Below are 21,752 nucleotides of genomic sequence, written 5' to 3'. Positions count from 1 at the left end.
TAAATGATGCATAATTCACTGATAAATTGGTTTAGCTCTGCCTGTTACAAGTCGGGCCTGAGGTTTTACAGGGGTCAGTGTAGAGGCACCGTGGCTGTTTCATGTCATTAGTTTCCAGTCAGTTGCAATGTGTAACCACTCTAGCACATGTCTTTCATTAGTGGCCACAATACACGCTTTGTGTGTGAACATCCTTAGATGGTAAAAGCCAATTTAGAGCGTTCTCACCTTCCTTTTATGTCAGTGGATTCCATCAGACCCACATGTGTGTGGAGCTCAAGGCTTTTGTAGCAGGGTCAGCCTCATTTCCCATTTGTATTGCATCCTGCCCAGCTGATGCAGGCTAGAAGCTCTCTCTGAAGTTAATGGGTGTTGAGCACTGAATAAGACCGTAGTGTCAACCTGCCAAACTTCCTCCTCTCTGGAGTTTAGAAAGCTCTTGTAATCCCACTTCCTTTATAAAGCTTTCTTTTGCTAAATGGAATATGGTGAGTTATTTTCTTCCATTAACTCAGAAATAAAACCCAGACTTTTGTTTTCTATCAACACATACACCCGTTACCTGCCCCCTACTGGTCCAAATACTACTAACAAAGTAATTAGCTTTTGGTCAGGTTTCTGTGTGTGCAAGTAGTTACCTGCATGTTAATGAGTCCCTTGTGATCATATATATCATTGATTACTACAAAGGTAAGACTTTTAAACTAATTTTGCAGTCCATCTCTAGTAATAATGAATGCATGGTATTTTACAAAATGGATGAAGATCATGATTTCTGTCTCATTCAGTCTCTCCACTTCATTCTTAGAATTGTCTTTTCAGTTAAGATGAGATTTGTTTGGAAAGAAAGCAGCCTATTACAAAGGGGAGGTTCTGTGGAAATATGGTTTTGAATTTGAACCAACATGTTCACATCTGGGCTCTGTTACTTCATATGCATGTAATAGTCTCATGTGATTCTCCAAGTTTTTGTTTTCTCAGTGGAAAATGGATTTTATAATACTGCTTTCTTGGTGTTGCTATTGGCATTAAATGAGATATAGTATGTAAATGTGCCCAGCAGTGCCTGGCACAAGTTAGTACCATTCATTCATTCATTCATTCATCAGGTGTTCTGAAGGTCTGCTATGCACTATTCTAAATATGAAGAATGAAAGACAAATAAGAAAAAAAGAATCCTTGCAGTGACATGAGAAAAATAAGAAACTTAATAAATAAGTATTCTATATTATATGTTAGACAGAGTAAGGGCTATGCAGAAAAACACAGTAGCGTATGTGCACACAGAACAGTACCAGTGCCACAGAATGGTTAAGGAAAGGTGTCCTTGGGAAAATGGCATTTGAGCAGACTGGGAAGTGAGCAAGCAAACTGTGTGGATATGGGGGAAGATCTTTGAGAAAGGTGTGTACTGGGTACATGCTGAGCTCATGTGATTGGGGCCAGAGCAGTAATTGAGACAACAGGGCCTTGTCACTTAGTACCCTTGACCATTGTGAAGATGCTGGTTTTTTATATAAAAATGTAGGATCATAGGGTCATTAGAGGTTTTGACCTGAGGGATGTTCTGATTTAGTGTCTTAAGTCTATCTCCTGGCAAACAGACTTTGAAGTGTATAGTTGCATGCAATGGATTTATTTTTAGGAATGTTTTAGAAGAACACCTCTGAGGAAGTGAAGCAGCAGGATTGGGTAGAGGGAGGAGCTGAAACATGATACAATTGCAACTGAGGTCTCAGCTGAGCAGCAGAGAGTCTGCCCAGCTGGCAGGTCCCTTCAGAGTTGTCCAAATCCAGGCAAAGTGTAGGGCTTTGGTATGCTTACATCACCAGGGGGAAGGGGCATAAACACCAGGAAGCAATTCCCTTTGGCTGAGGGAAATGCCCAGAGGAGCGTTCAAGTGTAAGGGATTGTACCCAACACATCCAGTGGCTGGTGTAGCAAGTGCCCAGTCCTGGGTGGGGGAATCTAGGTGAGGCCCCACAACATCCACTACATTTAGATGTTATCAAGACCAGGCTGGCTGCTATGCTAAGGATATGCCATAGGGAGATAAGATTTGCTGATGGATTGAATATAAGGTGTGAAAGTAAGAAAGGAGTCCAGGATAATTCCCAGGTTTTTGGCCTGAACAACTGTGAGGATAGAATTGCTGTTAAGGAGTGTGGGGAAGATTGTGAGACTTGCGGGTTTGGGGGAGGGGGAGTGAGGAGCTCAATTTTAGACATTTGAGTCAGACGTGCCTACTAAAGATCCAAGTGGGTGTGTTCAGTAGGAAGTTGGATGTACGAGTTTTATCTGGGGAGGTATTTTTGTAGTTCTTGACATATATATAGTATTTAAGACGGTGAAACGGGATGAAATCACCAGATGCAATAAATAGACAAGAGAAGATCTAGGGAGGCTCTCTGAGGTCTGACTTCCTTTGGTCACCTTTATGATTAGTGGTAAGTTTCCTCCTCCAAAAGAGAAGATCGTTTGCCCAGAGAGCTATGGTGATTGTCTTACAGAGGGCCAGTGGTAGGCAGAACAATGGTCTCCCAGAGGTGGTCATGACCTAAGCCCCAGAATCTGAATATGTCACCTTTCATGGCAAGAGAGGCTTTGCAGATGTGATTAAGAATCTTGAGATGGGAAGATTAACCTGAATTATCAGTGTAAGCACAGGGTTTATAAAAGAGGAAGGTGAGAGCGTCAGAGCTGGAAAAGGAGATATGACCAAAGAAACAGAGGTTAGGTATATGCTTTGAAGATGGAGAAGGAGCCACAGAACATGCAATGGAGGCAGCTTCCAGAGGTTGGAAATGCTAGAGACTTCAGAAAGAATGCAGCTCTGCCAATACCTTGATTTTAGCCTATGAAACACATTTAAGATTTCTGATTGTCAAAATAGATTTATGGTGTTTTAATGTTTAAGAAAACTGGAATTTTTCTATTGTAGGATATTTGGATATCAGACTCAATAGAGCAAAGTGGTTGAGAGTGAGTTTTGAAATCTTGGAGTACTAAGTTTAGTTCCTGGTTTTGGCCATGCAAGTTACTTGGGTAAGTTACTTTTCTGATCTGCTATAGCATCAACAGGAAACTATTGAGGTACATGCAGTTTCATTGTCCAATAGGAGCTAAATTTTGTGATGGAGAATTATAAATAGATACCTTTTAGGGTCTGAAATGCTGATGTTTGCTTGTAAATAAAAATGCTTCTAACTATATGTGTTCTCTATCTCCTTCTATCTCTCCCCTCTTCTCTTCCCCTCCATTTATCTCTTTCCTCCCTCCTTTCATCCGCCCATCTACCCATCCAACTATTTATATATCTGATAAATTAAAAGAAGCATAGTTGTTACAAATTACCCAGTTCACTAGTGTAATTTTACTACTTTGTGAATGTAAGATTTATACCACTTGGCTAAAAACCACAACCTCCCTTTTCAATAAATCATTTACAACTCATGGTTGAGGGGTACAGATGGATAAATGTAATATCTACAATTCAATGTCTATTTTTTTGTTTCCATTGGATGTGCTTTGTGGTTTCTTTACAGTATTTATGTTTGTGTTGGGGTCTGCTCTGAAAGACATCCATTCAAATGGTGCTTGCTGAAAGTACAATGTGAAGTTCATTAAAAATTATCTTGGTTGGCCTTTTAACTTAATTTAAATCAGTGAGATTTAGTTCTATGATTAGATTTTTTAAATCTGTTTTTTTTAGGCTGGGTGATTAAAAATGGAATCCTTGTTTTATTTTTAAACTGTTTATATTTTTTAAAAACATTAATATTGACAATTGTACTTCTTTGCCTTCTGAGAGAATTGAAATTTTTCTATTGTGGGATATTTGAATATCAGACTCAATAGAGCAAAATGGTTAAGAGCATGAGTTCTGAAATCCTGTAGTACTTAGTTCCTGGTTTTGGCCATGCACGTTACTTGGGTGAGTTACTTTTCTGATCTAAGGCTCAGTTTCCTTGTCCATAAAACGATAACAATATCTTCCTCATAGGAGTGTTCCTCATGGATTAAACAGGGAGTGTATGCAAGCCCAATCCTTGGAACATAGAAAGTATTCAAGAAACAGTGGCTTCCTTGACAGCTGTCATGAACTTTCCATAGCAGCTGAGTTAGAAATAGAAGCCTTCTCGTTTGAGAATCGTTCTCATTTATGCCCCTGGTGCTCTTTTATTTTAATAATCCATTTATCAAGCCATTGGTATTCTGCTGCCAAAACAATTTATAAGCCAATTAACCCCGCTGGCTGGACACTTTTAACAGCATGACATTGTCATATGTGTCACAGATGGCTCAAGGGAAGAAGAGTTCACCTCCTCGAGAGGCACATTATTTACCAACTCCTCTGCCGTAAAATGTGCTACATCTGTGGAGCATCCCTTGGTGATATTTTTATTTTACAGCACCCTGCATTGACCATTTTGCAAAATAATGATGCTCTCCTTATCAGCTCATCTTCTGCCAGTTGGTAATTTATCTGAATAGATTCTTTCAGCATCAATATACAGTACAGGTGTAGGTGAGATATGGGCTGTAATAACAGTGGACCACAGTGTAGCAGACAGGATTTAAAGTACCATTGATTATAGTGGTGAAATAGGTACTAGGCAGAATCTGCTATTTCCTGGAAGGGAGAACATCTGGAACTATGTACAAATTGTTCCCAGAAGAAAGTGAACCTTTGAATTTGTGTTAAAATCTGCATGCTGCTATTTATTTGGAAGTCTTGCAAGTATGCATATTTAAATCTGTGCTTTGGTTATGTCTTAGAGTTGGTGCTTCATAGAAATGGAGTCTCCTATAACATAATCAGGTATTTTGTAACTTTGGGAGCAGGAAGGAGACTCTTAACTCCTTTTTAATCTCTTTTTTATTTTTTCCATACCCAGAGCAATTATTCTATCAAGATGTCTTTATGGAAAGGTTTAATTTTTATCTGGTCATCCCCCTTGGTCCCACTTCTTTAAATAATTTAAAAAATGTTTTAGTTGTTGATTTATCTGTATTTTATTTATTTATATGTGGTGCTGGGAATTGATCCCAGCGCCTCATTCATGCTAGGCAAGCACTCTGCCACTGAACTACAACCCCAGCCTCCTTTAAATGATTTTTAAAGTCCTTTAGGAAGATGCTGAATATGTAAGATCACCTGTATGTCCATTGTCCAGGATTAACTGCAAAGCAATTAATTTTAAAGATTTTAAAGAATGATGGTTTGAACTGTCATTGAGTTGAGAGGAAATTGTAGGGCGAGCAACAAAGCATGTGCTGTTGAGGGTGAGTGGGAAACTGCAATACAAAAACCTCAAAATTTTTGTATCTTGTCTCTTTAGTGGCATGAAAACCTCTGTTGAAGATATAGCATTAATTTTGCTGTTTCTACCTTTCTCCCCTTACCTTTTATATAAACTTACTGCTGGCATGGAAAAATGGAATGGGAATATTTTCCTCGTAAGTTTAAAATATTCGAGCTTTCTATGTCAACTTTGATGTTGTGAGGGGTCATACTGGTCATTGTCACAGATGATGAAAGCAATCTGGCTTCCAAATATTTCTGCATAGGATTTCAGTAGAGCTTTATGCATAACATTTAAATTATCCTTAAGCCAATTCCAATGATTAATTTTATTTTTCTAGTATTCTTAGCCCCCTCCATTTCCAACCCCCACTTCCAACCTTTTCCCAGATTTCCAAACATAGATTCCTTGGAATAGGCAATCAGATGTGTTCCTTGGATTTCAGTTTTCCTGAAGAAATTGATCAGATCTCCTATCTCACACGTTCCATAGCCATCCATTTTTTTCTTTGGGTCTGTGATCACATTTGATAGAGCAATAGATTCATGAATGACGATTGTGAGACTTAAAGAATGGCTTCTTGCTGTCAAGGCAAAGGATAGTGACTTAAAGCATTTGCCAGCGTTTGGCTATGAATTATACAACTACACATGCACATTTAGGGCTGCAGTGCAGCTTCTGTGAGTAACAGAGCTGCGTTCCCGAGGGAGGAGGCATCGTGGCTGTACTTACTGGCTGGATGGATGGAGTTTCCTGTGCTCCAAGGAGACTCTGACTTACTTCTCGAGACCTATATGCATGATTCTCTTGGTGAAAAGAAATTTCCTAGAAATGGGAGTCTAGGGAAATAATAACTATTCTTTTATGCTGCGGAGACTTGGGCAAATGTTTAGCAAAGGCTGTTTAAATTTGTAACTTGGGAGAAAAAGTTTTAAGGCAGCTTTTGTTCAGTTGCAAATATAATTATGCATTTGACTAGCAATCAAGGTATAAGTAATCTACTTTGAACATTTCGTAATTAGTTGAGACATAAATACTGGATCAAGGGTTTCAGTGAGAGAGTCTCCTTTGAGTTTCAGCCTTTTCTCTTCCTTTGATACAATTAAAACACTCCTAAATATACTGAAGCATATGTGCATGTATAAACACAAATGCTCACATAAGTAAGAGTATCATATGCTATGTCCAACCTCAAGAAAGGCTAAAAATTTAACGAACAGTGCAACCCTGTCATGAATTCTGTTTTCTGATGAGATAAACAATGACTCTTAATTAGAAGCTAAAATTTTTAATTAAGATGATTCTGTAGTAATTATCCCTGTTGTCTGCTTCACTGGATTTTAATGAAAAAGATTGATTAGGTATAAAACTAATAGCATAATTAAACATTCAAGGTTGCACTGGCTGCTGAGGTGAAAGTAATGTGATTAAACCCTAAAGTATATTCCTTAACAAAGTACCTTAGACTGTCAAATCTGGTGCAGTGTCTGCAAGCTTTATTTTTATGAATAGCTTCAACACCCTTAAGTAAAAACAGATTCAGCTACAACTGGTTCTTTTATGCGAAAACATTTATTGAGCACTTACTATGTGGCACAGTAATAACAGTGGCATAAAGCATGATCTTTGGAATTAGATATACTTGTTCAAAGTCTGTTCTTTTATTAGGCAGACTTGAGACATTGAAAAAAACACCTTAACCTCTTGTTACATTAGTTGAACCATCTGTAAAAGAAGATAAATAATATATATGGGGTTATTGAATTTGTACATGAATCAGTGCACATTCCTACCACAGTGCCTAGTACTGAGTATGCACCTCTATATACATAGACTATCATTACAATTTGAATCAGTGAGTACAGTCTGTAGACTCCCAAAGGTTACAAAAAAATCTAAGGCAAAGAGAAAAAAATGTTTACAGGTGAATTGGGACTTAAAACCATGATAATTAATTTACTTTGCAACAGAAATAAACAGTTGTCAGAAGTTCAACAAGTAAATAGTTCCAAAAATAGAGAACACACTCTCTCTCTTTTGCCTTAGCAATCCATTTCCTGGAAACACAGGCAAATTGACTGCTAGAATTGCTTCATTTTCTTATTTGCCTTAGAATGCAGAACAAATTTCTGCATCTTCCAATTCAAGTTATCTCAACCAGTCTTTGTTGGCTGAGCATATTTTGTGCAGAAGCTGGAGTGAGTGAAGAATGTGTGCACAGAGTTGGATGGATTAATCCCACATAACTTCATAGGCATGTCCTAGCCTCCCAACCTTGTTATCCTTGGCCTTGTGCTGTAACATCTGAGCCAACCACCCACAGACTGTGTAAACATAGTGTGTGTGACTAGGCATAGTGAAGAAATTCAGAAAAATTCAGGTTGCTTGACATTAATCACTAAATACTTAATAAGGCACTGAGGGAGTTTCAGGCAACTCGGACATGAGGTGATCAAATGTATATGCCAATGATATCCTAAGTCATCCTTGAATGCTTAGATTATGAGTGCTGCACTTAAATCCTGGAGGATCTGGGTTTAAAACTTAGATCCTTGATTTATGAGTGGTATAATCTTATGCAAAATATTTATCCTTTGTGAGATCATTTTATTATCAAAATAATAAACTATGTGAGATTAACAAACAAGTCATGCAAAACATGACTCATTCCTACATTTGTCAATCTATCCACCACCCAATATATCCAAAAACAGCACCCAGCAGTGGAAGTTCAAACATGAATGAGATACACTCATACCTTCAAGAAGTTTCAGTTGAACAAAATGTAAGTCAACAGAAAATTACTATTGGGCCAACAGTATGCTTGGGATGCTTTGAAACCAATAGAATAATCTAATCCAGACTGAAGAGGTAGGACATGCTTTCTGGAGAGATTGATACTTGATCTGGACCATTAAGGATGAATGAATTAGCTGAGGGATCAAGGTAGCAAGGGCATCCTGAGCAGAGAGAGCTGTTTGAAGGAAAGCCTAGAGGTGTGTATGAAAGAGAAGAGTGGGCAGGGAACTGCACTGGCAGGGATGGAACATCATAAGATTTTCCTTGAGGCAGAGGGAGTGGCAGAAGACGATAGAAGTGTTAAGTATGAACGCATGAACATCCAGAAGGCCTTTAGGTATCAGAAAATGATTTTAGCCTGGTGTGTGCTATGACAAAATTTATATTTTAAGAAAATAATTTTGATAGTACAGTGGAGGCTAGATTAGAAGGAGTGTCTATTAATTAAAAAAGTTGAGAGATACATTTATTCAATAAAAAATTATTTCTGACTCTGGTATATATATACCAAGCTGTTTATTTTTTGTTTGCCGAAAATGTCATGTGAGACATGAATCTTCTCTCAAGGCCATCACAAAATATGTGACATACTTAAACAGTAAAATGTCACAGGGCTGTGTGATAATGCATGGTTGACAAGGCTGTTGTGGTTAACGCAGGTGAGAAGTGATGAAATGCTGTCTAATGTGGCAATGGAGGTGAGGGGATAGATAAACTTGAGAGAGAGTGAAGAGGTTTAATTGGTAGGACTTATTTATGAACGGGCAAGTAATTATAAATCTAATAGACAGGATCTTTCTCCTGGGCATCTTGGACCAACCACCTTATGGTGGACTTATTAAGCCCCATCAGAATTTTATGATTCCACTAAACTTGAACCTGAGACTTCTACCACATATTTGGGAACTCCTTGTGCCTTTGGGGAAATACAGAGAAATAAGAATTTGTTATTGGACAGTTTATTTAATCTTACCAAAGAGAAATAATGCTGCCTGCTTTTCATAAAAACAAAGAAAAAGTACCAAAATCTTAAATATTTTTATTAGAAGTTGCTGTGGCCAGCTTATTAATATTCTTTCATGATTATATATTGAATGTAATGAGAATGGCTAGGTGAACATTTAGAGTTTAGATTACATAATGATGAAGCAAATACACGTGGATGATTTCACCAGAAATCTAGAGAAGATATGGGTATCACCTTGAAATAGAGGTTTCTGACTGTCAGTCAGCCTGTGAAGCAACCTGTCCAATTTATCGTTGAATGCAGGTGCTGAACTTGACACTGGGTTGCTGTGTTGATGATGATTCTTTGTGATTGTGCATATGGCGGATGTATTCCAGTGGGGACTCTCTTGACCTTTAGAAACAAGATGAATGTTGCTGTGCCAGGCATATTGCCCTATTGTGCTATGTAACATTAGAGCCACTCCCCCCTGCTAACTGTGCTTTGGTACTTACTATTCACTCTCTCACCAATCCTGAATGATTTGTTGAAGAGAATTTCCTTTTTCCAGTATATGTTCTTGGTGCCTTTGTAGAACTGTCAGTTGAATGTGCACATATGGACTAATTCCTGGATTTTCTTTCCTGTTCCACTGGTCTAAATGTCTATTTCATGCTTGTATCATGCTATTTTGATTACTATAGATTTGAAGTATGTTTTGCAGTCAGATATTTTGATACCTCCAGATTTTGTTTTTTATTTTGTTGTTGTTTCTTTTCCTTCACTAGGGATTGTGTGAGCTATTCTGGTCTTCTGTGGTTCCATATTTATTTGTGATTTTTTTCTAGTTCTGTGATGAATGCCATTGGTGTTTTCATGGGGTTTGCATAGAAACTGTAGAAGAATTTGGATATTATGAACATTTTAAAAACATTAATTATTGCAATCCATGAACGTGGTATAGCTTTACTGTGTGTGTGTGTGTGTCTGCTATGATTTCTTTGATCAGTATTTTCTAATTTACATTGTAGAGATCTTTCACTTCCTTGTCTAAATTTATTCCTAGTTTTTTTTGGTTAATATGATTTTTTTTGGGATTTCTTTTTCATTTAGTTCATTACTGTTGTTTAAAAATACTACTATGTTTTATATGTTGATTTTTGTATCCTGCAACTTCACTAAATTCACATATCAGTTTTAACAGTTTCTAAGTGGTGTGTTTAGGTTCATGTCACCTACAAAAGGGGATAATTTGACTTGTTTTTCTACTTTATATGGCTTTGATTTATTTCTTTTTGCCTAATTTCCCTAGCTAAGACTTCCGGTAGTATGTTGAATAGAGTGGTAAAATTGACATTCTTGTTTCGTTCCAGACCTTCAAGGGAATGCTTGCAGTTTTTCCCCATTTATCATGATGTAGGCTGTGATTTTGTCATATATAACACTTGTATTGAGACATATTCATTCTAGATCTAATTTGTTGAAGGTCTCTATCCTGATGGGATATTAAATTTACTGAATGCTCTTTTCTGCATGTGTGGAGATAATCATGCTTTTTGTCTTTCAATCTGTTGATTTGCTGTATTATGTTTACTGATTTGCATATGTTGAACTATTCTTGCATCTCTGCAATAAATGCCACCTGGTCTGGTGTATAATCTTTCTGATGTGATATTTGGTTTGGTTTGCTATTATTTTGTTAATGATTTTTGTATCTATGCTAATCAAGGTTACTGGCCTACAGTGTTCTTTTGTTTATCACTGACAAAATAAACTTAAAAGGAGGAGAGTTTTACTTTGGCTCATGATTTTGGTCCATGGCCAGTTGGCTTGATTGATTTTGGGCCTGTGATGAGGCAAAACATCATGGCAGAGAAGATGCTCACCTCATGACGGGTAGGAAGGAGAGAGAGAGGAGGGCGAAGGGAGAAAGGGAGATGGGTGGGAGGAAGGGTCCTAATATTTCCTTCAAAGGCATACCCCCAGTGACCTAACTTCTATCTCCTACGTGTCACCTCCTAAAGGTTACATACCTCCCACAGGTTAGCAACCAAGTCTTTAAAACTCCTTGGGAGACATTCCAGATACAAACCATAGAAAGGGTACACATTCTTCCTCTCTGTCTGCTGCCATTTCAGGTCTCCATGTCTTATAGGGTTCTTGTCTTTCCCTTGCTCAGTTCCAATGCTCTCCCTTGGCTACTCACTTGGAAGGCAGCTGTTTATTTGTTGGTTTGTTCTTTGAGGAGGAGGAGAAGGAGAGTGCTGGGTACTTCTATTCATCTAACTTGGAATATTAAGATGAATTTCTTTAGATTATAATGACATGCTTGTCATGATAGAGTCGCACTAAGGAATCTTAGAGTTAATTTGCAAATTCTTAACATCATTATAGCCAATTTGCTGTTACCTGGTTGGTGGGATATTATAATGTATGAATTTATATTTTTCATATCTGATGTTAAGGTTTAGATGTGAGGTGTCCCCCAAAATTTCACTGTATTAGACAATGTGAGAGGGTTCAGAGGGGAAATGATTGGCTTGTGAGAGCCTTAACCCAATCAGTGAATTAATCCCATGATGGGATTAACTGATTGGTAACTGGAGGCAGGTAGTGTGTGGCTGGAGGAGGTAGGTCTCTGGGGGCGTGGCTTTGGGGAATATATTTGTATCTGGCAAGTGGAGATCTCTCTCCCTCTCTCTCTGCTTCCTGATCATCATGTGAGCTACTTCCCTGTGCACCACTCTTCTGCTGTGATGTTCAGCCTCACCTGAAGCCCTGAGGCATGGAGCCAGCCTTCTATGTTCTGAGATCTCTGAAACCATGAACCCTCAAATAAACTTTCCTCCTCTACATTTGTTCTGGTTGGTTCTTTTAGTCACAGCGGTGAAAAAACTGACTAAAACATTTTATTATTCCCTTTTATTTTCCTCCAACATTAAGCATTACATATATTTTAATCAATAGCATAATATTTCAATTAGGTATATTTCATTTTTAATAGTCTTCAGATCTAAATTTACAACTTTCAGGAATTTGAATGTTTTATAGTCTACAGTTGCAGTAAACATTATTCATCTTGTCAATAAAATAATTTTATGTTATTGTTCTGAATATGTGAGCTTTGGTAAACTCCTTCCTACAACTACTTAAAGGAGCAGCTTCTAAGAGAAATTAATGAGTGTATTTACTTATTTCTCTGATTGTGATTTTCTCCCATCAATCTAGTTTGTGACCTAGTAAGGACTATGACTGGCTTTCATTACAAAAATATGTACAATTGTTAAAAACAAAATAAACAAAAAGCACCAAAACAAACAAACAAATAAATAAAAAGCCACCACCCCTAAAAAAAACCCAGCTAGAAATTGGAGCCATTGAATGAAAAACTATATATATGTATATGTAAATTATATACTAAATATGCAGTTGCTGGTCTCTACATGCAATGGAGAATGTTTTGTAAATATGGTTGCAATAGTTGGAAGGGGCTATTGCTGTCATCTTTCTATGAATAATTAAGAGATCAGAAATGTGATAAATTTTGGAAAATAATCAAAGACCACAGACCAAAACACAATTCATATTTTCCTGACTGGATAAAGGAGAACAGAAATAACATAACATTTTTAAAATTGTGACCTTGGAAGCGTGTAATTTTACTGCCTATTAATGGATAATGTTCATATGTTTATTCTAAAGAATTTTTGAGTATTTAACTCATAGTTATTGTCTTTACTGAAGAAGCTTGTTGATACAAATCAAGCTCCCCTTTAAAATTCTTAGTATAAATGTCAGATAAATATTACTACTAAAACTGACATAAAATGAAAACTTTCTATTGGTAAAAAGAAAATGTGTATATTTTATTTGTTATGATAGTACTTACCTGAGAGCTTAAAAATGAAACAGTATATATGTAAGTAAAATTATAATAGTTTGTAAATGTCAAGAGACATTGTTCTGCATTTTTACAAACAATTTCAATATGTTTCTTAGTAAACTGTGAAATGATATGCTTCCCAACAGCCTCTTGTGAGAAGGTACAAATGCATCGAGGATTTTCACTTGTATTGACAGCGAGTGAGTATGCTGTAGAAACTTCCTTGTTGACAGCTCAGTAATGACTTGGAGCTAATTTTATTGTTTCTGTTCAGAAAGAAATGAAATGAAAAAGATCTTTGTGAAACCCTTCATCTTTGAGATTCAAAGAGGCAATTGTAATAAGTAGGAGCAGGTTTTATCTACAATCATCATAGTAATTACACCAATGGAACAAAATGCAGAGTGTGAGATATCATCCCCTTCATCCTGACAGGTTTCACAGCTGCTGGCCCATCAGATCCACCCAGTGTGAAAATAACTCAGAAAAAAGAAATAACAATGGAACTAAAAGCCAAGTGCTTACTAAATCACTATTCAGAAGTATGCATCCATCAGCTAGTAAAGTCATTCCTTTAGAGAGCCAACAATAACCACATGGGGCTTGAGAAAATGGTACCACAATGGCAGTGATGCAAACATTTAATTATTTCATTCAGCAACTATTTGACCAATGTTACTTTTTCAGGCATTTTTCTTGGTGTTGGGTTATATAATGGTGAACCAAATGGCTCAGGTCCTGTCATTCATAGAGCATAGAGTCTTTTGGGGGGAGAAATCTATAGTAAATAGCAATTACTGTATTCTAAGAAGAGGAGTGTTAAAGAAGCACCTAGTCTAGATTTATACATCACAAAGGTGCTCTGAAAGAAGTGCACTGCAGATTAGTATCACATGCAGCCGTCACTATCATCAGAAGAGTTTATTCTATATTGGCTGGACAGAAGCAATAGGAGTTCACTCCTCTGGACATGAAGGAAGAAGCATGGAGGTAATTAAAAACATGCACTAAAAATTATCCTATGAATAAAAATTCTCAAACTCATGAAAAAATACAATGCTATGGAAAATACCTAAAATGAAAATGAAAACCAAAATCAGAACATGAACTTATATTCTGACTAATTAATTGTAGAGCATCTGAGAAAGACTTTGAAATGGTTGTTAAAAAAATGGAAAGTGTGAGACAAAACCAGAGGGGAATAAAATAATATACTGGTCAATGTGAAAATAAATACAATCAAATACCTCAGAAATAAAAATGTAATCAATGAAACAAAAAATGCAATATATTGGGCAGACTCTAGAATAGACATAGTCAAAAGAAAATAATAAACTTGAAGATAGTATGGAAGTGCTCATCCAGGCAATGGACAAATCATCCATCTAGAAACTCAAAAAAGAAGAAGCAGAATTAAATAGTGCCATAGACCAAATGGACCTGATAGGCATCTACAAAACATTTCAACCAACTGCTGCAGAATACATATTCTTCTTGTCAGCACATGAATCATATTCAGAAAGATCATATGCAACATTATGAAATGGACTCAACTAAACCAATTTTTAAAAATTGAAATACCAGCTAGTATCTTTTTCAAATCCAATGAAAGAAACCTGACACCAGTAACAAGAAAAACATTGGAAATTATACAAATACATGGAAATTAAACAACTTAGCTTTTTTTACAGCTAAAGTTTTTTTATTGATGCATTATAATAATACATAATAATGGGTGTATTATGCCATATTTGTACATGCACATAATATAATTTGATAACCCTAAATTTCCAGTACCTTCCCTTTCCCTTCTTTCTTGCCTCCAACTATCCACTTGCTCTATTCTACTTCTCTACTTATCTCCCCTGTATTAATTATATACATGCATAATTACACACACACACATATGATTCATTGTGGTATATTTGTTCATGAGATGGGCATAGCATAATTTGTTAGATTTCATTCTTAGGTACTTCCCCATTTTCTTCCCTCTTTCCTCCCTCTCTTTTTCTTAAATTAAAAAAAATATTATTATTGGTTCTTTTTAGTTATACATGCCAGTAATCAAGATCTATGTCAGAAAACCAGAAAGACCTCAAATAAACCACCTATCACAGAAGCTCAAGGAACTAAAAACAAACAACCAAACAAACCCAAAATTAGTAGAAGGAAGGAAATTAATGAGAGACTAAAAAATACAAAAGATCAACAAAATGAAGAGCCAGTTCTTTGAAAAGATAAAGAAAATTCATAAGCCCTTAGCTAGTCTAACTAAGAAAAAGAGAGAAAATACTCAAATGAAATCAGAAATGAAAAGAAAGACAACTAATGTCAAGGAAAGAAAAAGGACCATTAGTGATTTTTATGAACAACTACACATTAACAATTTTGATAACTTAGAGGAATAAAAATTCCTGGACTCACACACCAAACCAAGACTGAATGATGAAGAAATAAAAAGCCTGAAATGACTAACCCCAAGCAACAAGATTAAATCAGTAATAAAATGCTGTTTATCAAAGAAAAGCCCATGACCAGATGGCTTCACTATTGAAAGAATATCAATTCTTCTTAAAGTACTCCAAGAATTGAAGAAGAGGGAATCCTTCCAAATACACAAGACCAGCATTATACTGATACCAACACCAGACAAGGACCAAACAGAAATAAAGCGATATGTAGACCAATATCCTTGATTTTCATAGATGCAAAATCCTCAAAACAAAAACAAAAGACCCTGAAAAACTATCAAACTGATTCCAACAGCACACTAAAAACATGATCAAGTGGGATTCATCTCAGGGGTGCAAGGATGGTTAAACATGTGCAAATCAATAAATGACACACCATATCCCAGAATGAGGAACAAAAGTCATGATCATCTCAACTGGTGTGGAAAAGGCATTTGATGAAACTGAACATTCCTTCATGACAGAACAAAATTAAGAACACAAGAAGTATGATAAAGAAAATATATATTAAATATGTAACATTATATTGAATGGGAAAGGTTGAAAAATTTCTAACATCTAATACAAGACAAAGGTATCTCTTTTCACTGCTCTTATTCGCCAGAAATGGAAATCCTAGACAGAGCAATCAGGAAAGAGAAAGAAATAAAGGGCATCCAAATTGAACATAACCTTATATAAAGAAAACCTCAAAGATAGCACCAAAAAAAAAACTATTAGAACTAATAAACAATATTAGCAGAGTTGTACGATACAAATCAATATGCAAAATCAGTGCCATTACTGTCCAACATTGGTGAATTGTCTGAACTAGAAATCAAGAAAGCAATCCCATTTACAACAGCAACAAAAATCAAACATCTAGGAATAAAATTTAATCAAAGAGGTGAAAGATTTCTACAATGAAAACTATCAAACTACAATGATAAGGGCTGGGGTTGGAGCTCAGTGGTTGAGCACTCACCTAGCATGTGTGAGTCGCTGGGTTTGATCCTCAGCACCACATAAAAAACGAATAAAAAAATAAAGGTATTGTGTCCATCTACAACTAAAAATATTTAAACAATTGATGAAAGAAATTAAAGAGGACACATACACATACACACCACCACACACACAAATGGGAATACACCACATGTTCATGAATTGGAAGACTCAAACTTGTTAAAATGTGCATACTACCCAAAGTTATCTACAGATGCAATGCAATCCCTACCGATATACCAATGATATTCTTCACAGAATTAGAAAAGAAAATCTTAAAATTTATATGAGACCATAACCACCCCCCCCCCAAATAGCAAAAGCCATCTTGAACAAAAAGAACAAAGCAGGAGTCATCATACTACCTGACTTAAAAATATGCTACAAAGCTATAGCATTCAAAACAACTTGGTAGCCCAGTGTTGTGGCACACATCTATAATCTCAGAGGCTCAGGAGGCTGAGGCAGGAAGATTGAGAGTTGAAAGCCAGCCTCAGCAAAAGCGAGGTGCTAAGCAACTCAGTGAGATCCTGTTTCTAAATAAAATGCAAAATAGGACTGGAGATGTGGCTCAGTGGTCAAGCGCCCCTGATTTTTTTTTATTGATTATTTAAAGCATTACATAGCTCATGATATATCATCTTTCATACATTTGACTCAAATTGTGTTTTGAACTCCCATTTTCACCCCAAATACAGATTGCAGAATCACATCTGTTACATATTCACATTTTTACATAATGCCATATTAGTGACTGTTGTATTCTGCTACCTTTCCTATCCCCTACTATCCCCCCTCCCCTCCCCTCCCCTCCCATCTTCCCTCTCTACCTCCCCTGCTGTTGTTCAATTCTCTCCCTTTTTTTCCCTCCCCCTTGCCCCTCATAACCTCTTATAATTCTATGTATCATTGAAGGTCTCCTACTATTTCCATGTGCTTTCCCTTCTCTCTCCGTTTCTCTCCCCCCATTCGTCTTTGTTTACTGTAGTCTTTTCCTCATGTTCTTCCTTCCTGTTCTGTTCTTAGTTGTTCTCTTTATAACAAAGCAGACATTTGGCATTTGTTTTTTAGGGCTTGGCTAGCTTCCCTTAGCATAATCTGCTCTAATGCCATCCATTTCCCTGCAAATTCTATGATTTTGTCATTTCTTAGTGCTGCATAATACTCCATTGTGTATAGATGCCACATTTTTTTTTTATCCATTCATCTATTGAGGGGCATCTAGATTGGTTCCACAGTCTAGCTATTGTGAATTGTGCTGCTATAATCATTGATGCAGCCGTATCCCTATAGAGAAGCGCCCCTGATTTTAATCCCTGGTACCAATCCAAACCAAACAAAAACCAGAAAACCAAAACCAAACCAAATCAAACCAAAACAAAACCAAAAACAAAATAAACAACAACAACAGCAACAAAACCAAACCAAAACCAAAAAACCCAACAACTTGGTATTAATGTGAAAACAGACATAGAGCAATGGTAACAAAATAGAGAGGCTAAAAGTAAATTCACACATCTATAGCTAACTGATTTTTAAGAAAGGTGCTAAGAATATGCACTGGAGAAAGGACAGACTTTTCAATAAATGGTGCCAGGACAATTGGGTACCCACATACAGAAAAATCAAACTAGACCCTTACCTCACTCCAGTTATAAAAATCAACTCAAATGGAATAAAGATTTAAAGGTGGAACATGAAGCTATGAAACTACTTGAAGAACACATGGGAGAAATGCTTCAGGATTTGGGGCAAGGATTTTTTTTTTTTTTAGATGAGACTCTGAACCACAAGAAACAAAAGCAAATGTCAACAAATGGGATTGCATCAAACTAAGAAGCTTCTACACAGCAAAGGAAACAATCAACAGAATGCAGAGAAAACCTAAAAAATAGGAATTTTTTTTTTGCAAATTATGCTTCTGACAGGAAGGAGGTTGATATCCAGAATATGTAAGATACTCCCCAAACTCAATAGTAAAAAACCAAATCACTCTATTAACAATGGACAATAGATCTAAATTGATATTTTTCAAAAGAAGATATATGTGACCAACATATATATGAAATCGCTCAACATCATTCATGAAAGAAATGCAAATCAAAACCACAATGAGATATCCTATCAACTTACCATAGTAAGAATTGTTATTATAAAAAAGACAAAAGATAATAAGAGCTTGTGAGGATGCAGAGAAAGGGAATAGTGGCACAGTGGTGGGAGTGTAAATAGTACAGTCATTATGCAAAACAGTATGGAGGGTCCTCAACATATTAAAAATAGAACTACCACATGATCCAGAAATTTCACTTTTGGATATATAGTCAAAAGACATGAAATCAATGTGTCAGAGACACCTGTACCCTCATGTTTATTGTATCTCTCTACAGTATACCCAAGAAATGGAGAGAACTTAAGTGTACATCAACTGATGAATGGATGAAGACAATGTGTACATAATGGGACATTGTAAGAGTGAAATTCTGCCATTTGCAACAATGTGGAGAGAAATGTCTCATTATATTAAGTGTAATAAGCCAGAAACAGAAAGATAAATACCACATGGTCTCACTCATAGAAGTTGAGAGTAGAATGGTGGTTACCAGAGGCTGGGGAGAATAGGTTAGAGAGTAGTAAGTAGTTCTGGTGTGCTATTGCACGGCAGGGTGACAATAGATAACAATTAAGTTCTGTGTATTTCAAAAAGTTAGAAGAAAGCAGTTTGAAAGTTTTCTATAAAGAAATGATAACTGTTTAACCAATTTTAAATATTATACAATGTATACATTATTCAAATATATAGTATCCCATTAATACATATAATTTTTAAAATATTTTATGTATCAATTAAAAATAAAAAAATATCAAAATTTATGGGAGGATCTAATGAAGTATTTGAGGAAAATTTACTAAAAAGGAGAAATTTAGAAAAAATGTTATATCCTGGAAACTAGAAGAATGTAAATAAAATAAATGAACACAAAAACTACAACATGAAACAATAAAGATGAGAGCAAAAATTAAAGAAATTATAACCCCCCCAAAGCACAAATCAACATAATCTAAAACTTATAATTGGAAGAGCTAATTCAATAGACAAATTTTTAGCAACACTGATTGAGAAAGTACAAAAAAGTTCTAAATAAACATTTGAAATTTTTCTGAGAATATAAAAGAAAATATAGATCATACATGGTTATATAAAAGAGAGGTTAAAGGGCTGGGGCTGTGGCTCAACGGTCGAGTGCTTGCTTCGCATGTGTGAGGCCCTGGGTTTGATCCTCACCACATAAATAAAAAATAAAGGTATTATGTTCACCTACAACTAAAGAAAATATATTAGAAAAGAGAGGTTAAATATAAATAAAATTAAAAAAATCACTAAATTGTTTAAAAACCATGAATGAATACTATGAACAACTTATAAAAATGAAAATTAAAAAAATGATTTTTGTGAGAAAAAATATTACCAAAATTGACCCCAAAATAAAATGAATAACTACTAAAAAATGTAGTTAATAATTCAGTTTTCTTTCTCTCAAAGATATAAAGTTCAGATGGTCTTCCAGATTAATTTGATTCTGATATTTAAAGAACAGAAATTCTTATTTTACATATATTCATCAGGAACAAAATAATAAATTTACTAATTCATTTTTTTAAAAAAATTCAAGTAGTAGATTTATTGGCTGTTTCTATTATATAATAGGTAAAATATGTCAATTTAGGACATTCCAAACCTTGTTTTGGCTTCCTGTTATAATGAAAGATCAGTGTTAGGCACATAGGCAGAGAATCAGGGATAAGAGAAGTAAATTGATGCTGGTTCACTTGTCTATCATGAGTCATTCTGCAGTTACTGGGACCGTTTCATTTGTTTTTTCTTCATAGGATAGCGTTCTTTCTCTTTCCAAATTTCTTGTAGATGTTGGTTCCTAGGTGTGCAGGAGATACACTGTGTACAACTTTGGCACTCTGAAGGGCAAGAGGTCTTCCCTTTAGCTATGTTTTTTCCTCCAGCAATGATTATCCCTGGGTAACCCTTTCTCCTGTCTGTAGGAACAGTTAAACCAGCAATGAGGGATACTACAGGCTTGGCATTTGGACCTGAATTGTGTCGCTTCAAAATTCTGCAGCATTTTTTTTTCCCAGCATAACAACCAATTTTATCAATCAATATGATCTCTTCTGTTGGTTGAATCATTCAGAAAGATTTCAAGGCAGTCAATAAAATTTGTTCCATTAAAATGAATCCCAGTGGCTTGTGAGGCTGAGGCAGGAGGCTCACAGTTCAAAGGTAGCTTCAACAACTCAGCAAGGCTCTAAGCAACTTAAATAGATCCTGTGTCAAAATTAAAAGTAAAAAGGGCTGGGGATGTGGCTCAGTGGTTAAGTGCCCCTGAGTTCAATACCTGATACAAAAAAAAAAAAAAAAAAATCCCCCCAACGCCATGTATAAAGTCTGACCCTTCCCAATTGTGGTATCTCATGAACTGCTTCACAAGTCAGGGCACCAGATCTGGATACAATACCAATTCTTTTTTCTTGTAAATATGTCCAGGCATGAGGCCAGTTTTGCATTCTCCAGGAACAATGGCCTGATTAGCCTTGTCCTTTCCTGGGACAGCAGCTTGTGATTGACTGTCCTGTTGTGGGAAAACTTCATAATTCACACAACCAAGGGCATTTCTGCCTTAACAGCTTCATCAATGGCAGTAGCAGCAAGAGGAGGAGGGATATAAGTGACAGAAGCTGTCCCTTCTGTCTGTTCTGTCCTTCATAGGATTAATGTCAGATAAGCCCAGATGTGTCTTGCCCTCTTTCCCGGAGTGATTCCGCCAACAAGTTTAGTGTCATATTCCAATGCCTGCTGGGTATAAAAGATGTCCTGTTTACCTGTGAAACCCTGGCAAATAACCTTTTATATTTTTACCAACACAGAGATGTTTCTGGGAAGCTGCCTAGGAACAATGTGGAAATCCATTCTGTTGGAGGAGGAAGGTGCATGACAGGAGGTGAGCCATGGCAAGGCGGCTGCTGCCAGGGACCATGGTAGTGGTGGCAGCTGCCCAACTGATTTTCATAAGCTGAATCTATGATGTGCAAACTGAACAAGGCCAATAAAAGAAATACTGATTGTATATGCAGTTCTCTTTTAATCATGGATGCAAAGGACAAAAATGAAAATTAGGAACCTCAGAGGAGACTATGTCCCCTGACCTACACTTCTACACAAGAGCATTCAAACCTTTTAGCCACTCTAACTTCCCTTTTAAAAAAAATTCCAATTTAGCAGGAAAAATGAAGCTCTTAGCAAAAAAAATTATGTCATAGAAGGGCATTATACTTATGCAGTTTGT

At 36.2% G+C, this 21,752-nt stretch overlaps 1 pseudogene across 1 annotated transcript in view; it reads right to left on the bottom strand.

Moving 5' to 3' along the window:
• Window positions 1-21,455, bottom strand: part of LOC308649459 (succinate--CoA ligase [ADP/GDP-forming] subunit alpha, mitochondrial-like) — a 66,995-nt pseudogene extending 45,540 nt beyond the window's left edge. Inside the window, exon 1 of the transcript in view lies at window positions 20,860-21,455. The product of the transcript in view is annotated as a succinate--CoA ligase [ADP/GDP-forming] subunit alpha, mitochondrial-like (transcript). The remainder of the gene's footprint in view (window positions 1-20,859) is intronic.
• Between the last annotated feature and the right edge of the window lie 297 nt (window positions 21,456-21,752).

Source organism: Spermophilus citellus (genome assembly GCF_964194105.1).
Source record: "Spermophilus citellus genome assembly, chromosome: 5".
NCBI classification, from domain to species: Eukaryota; Metazoa; Chordata; class Mammalia; order Rodentia; family Sciuridae; genus Spermophilus; species Spermophilus citellus.
Note: the sequence above shows the minus strand (reverse complement) of the source record. Positions and strands in the feature narration are given on the sequence as shown.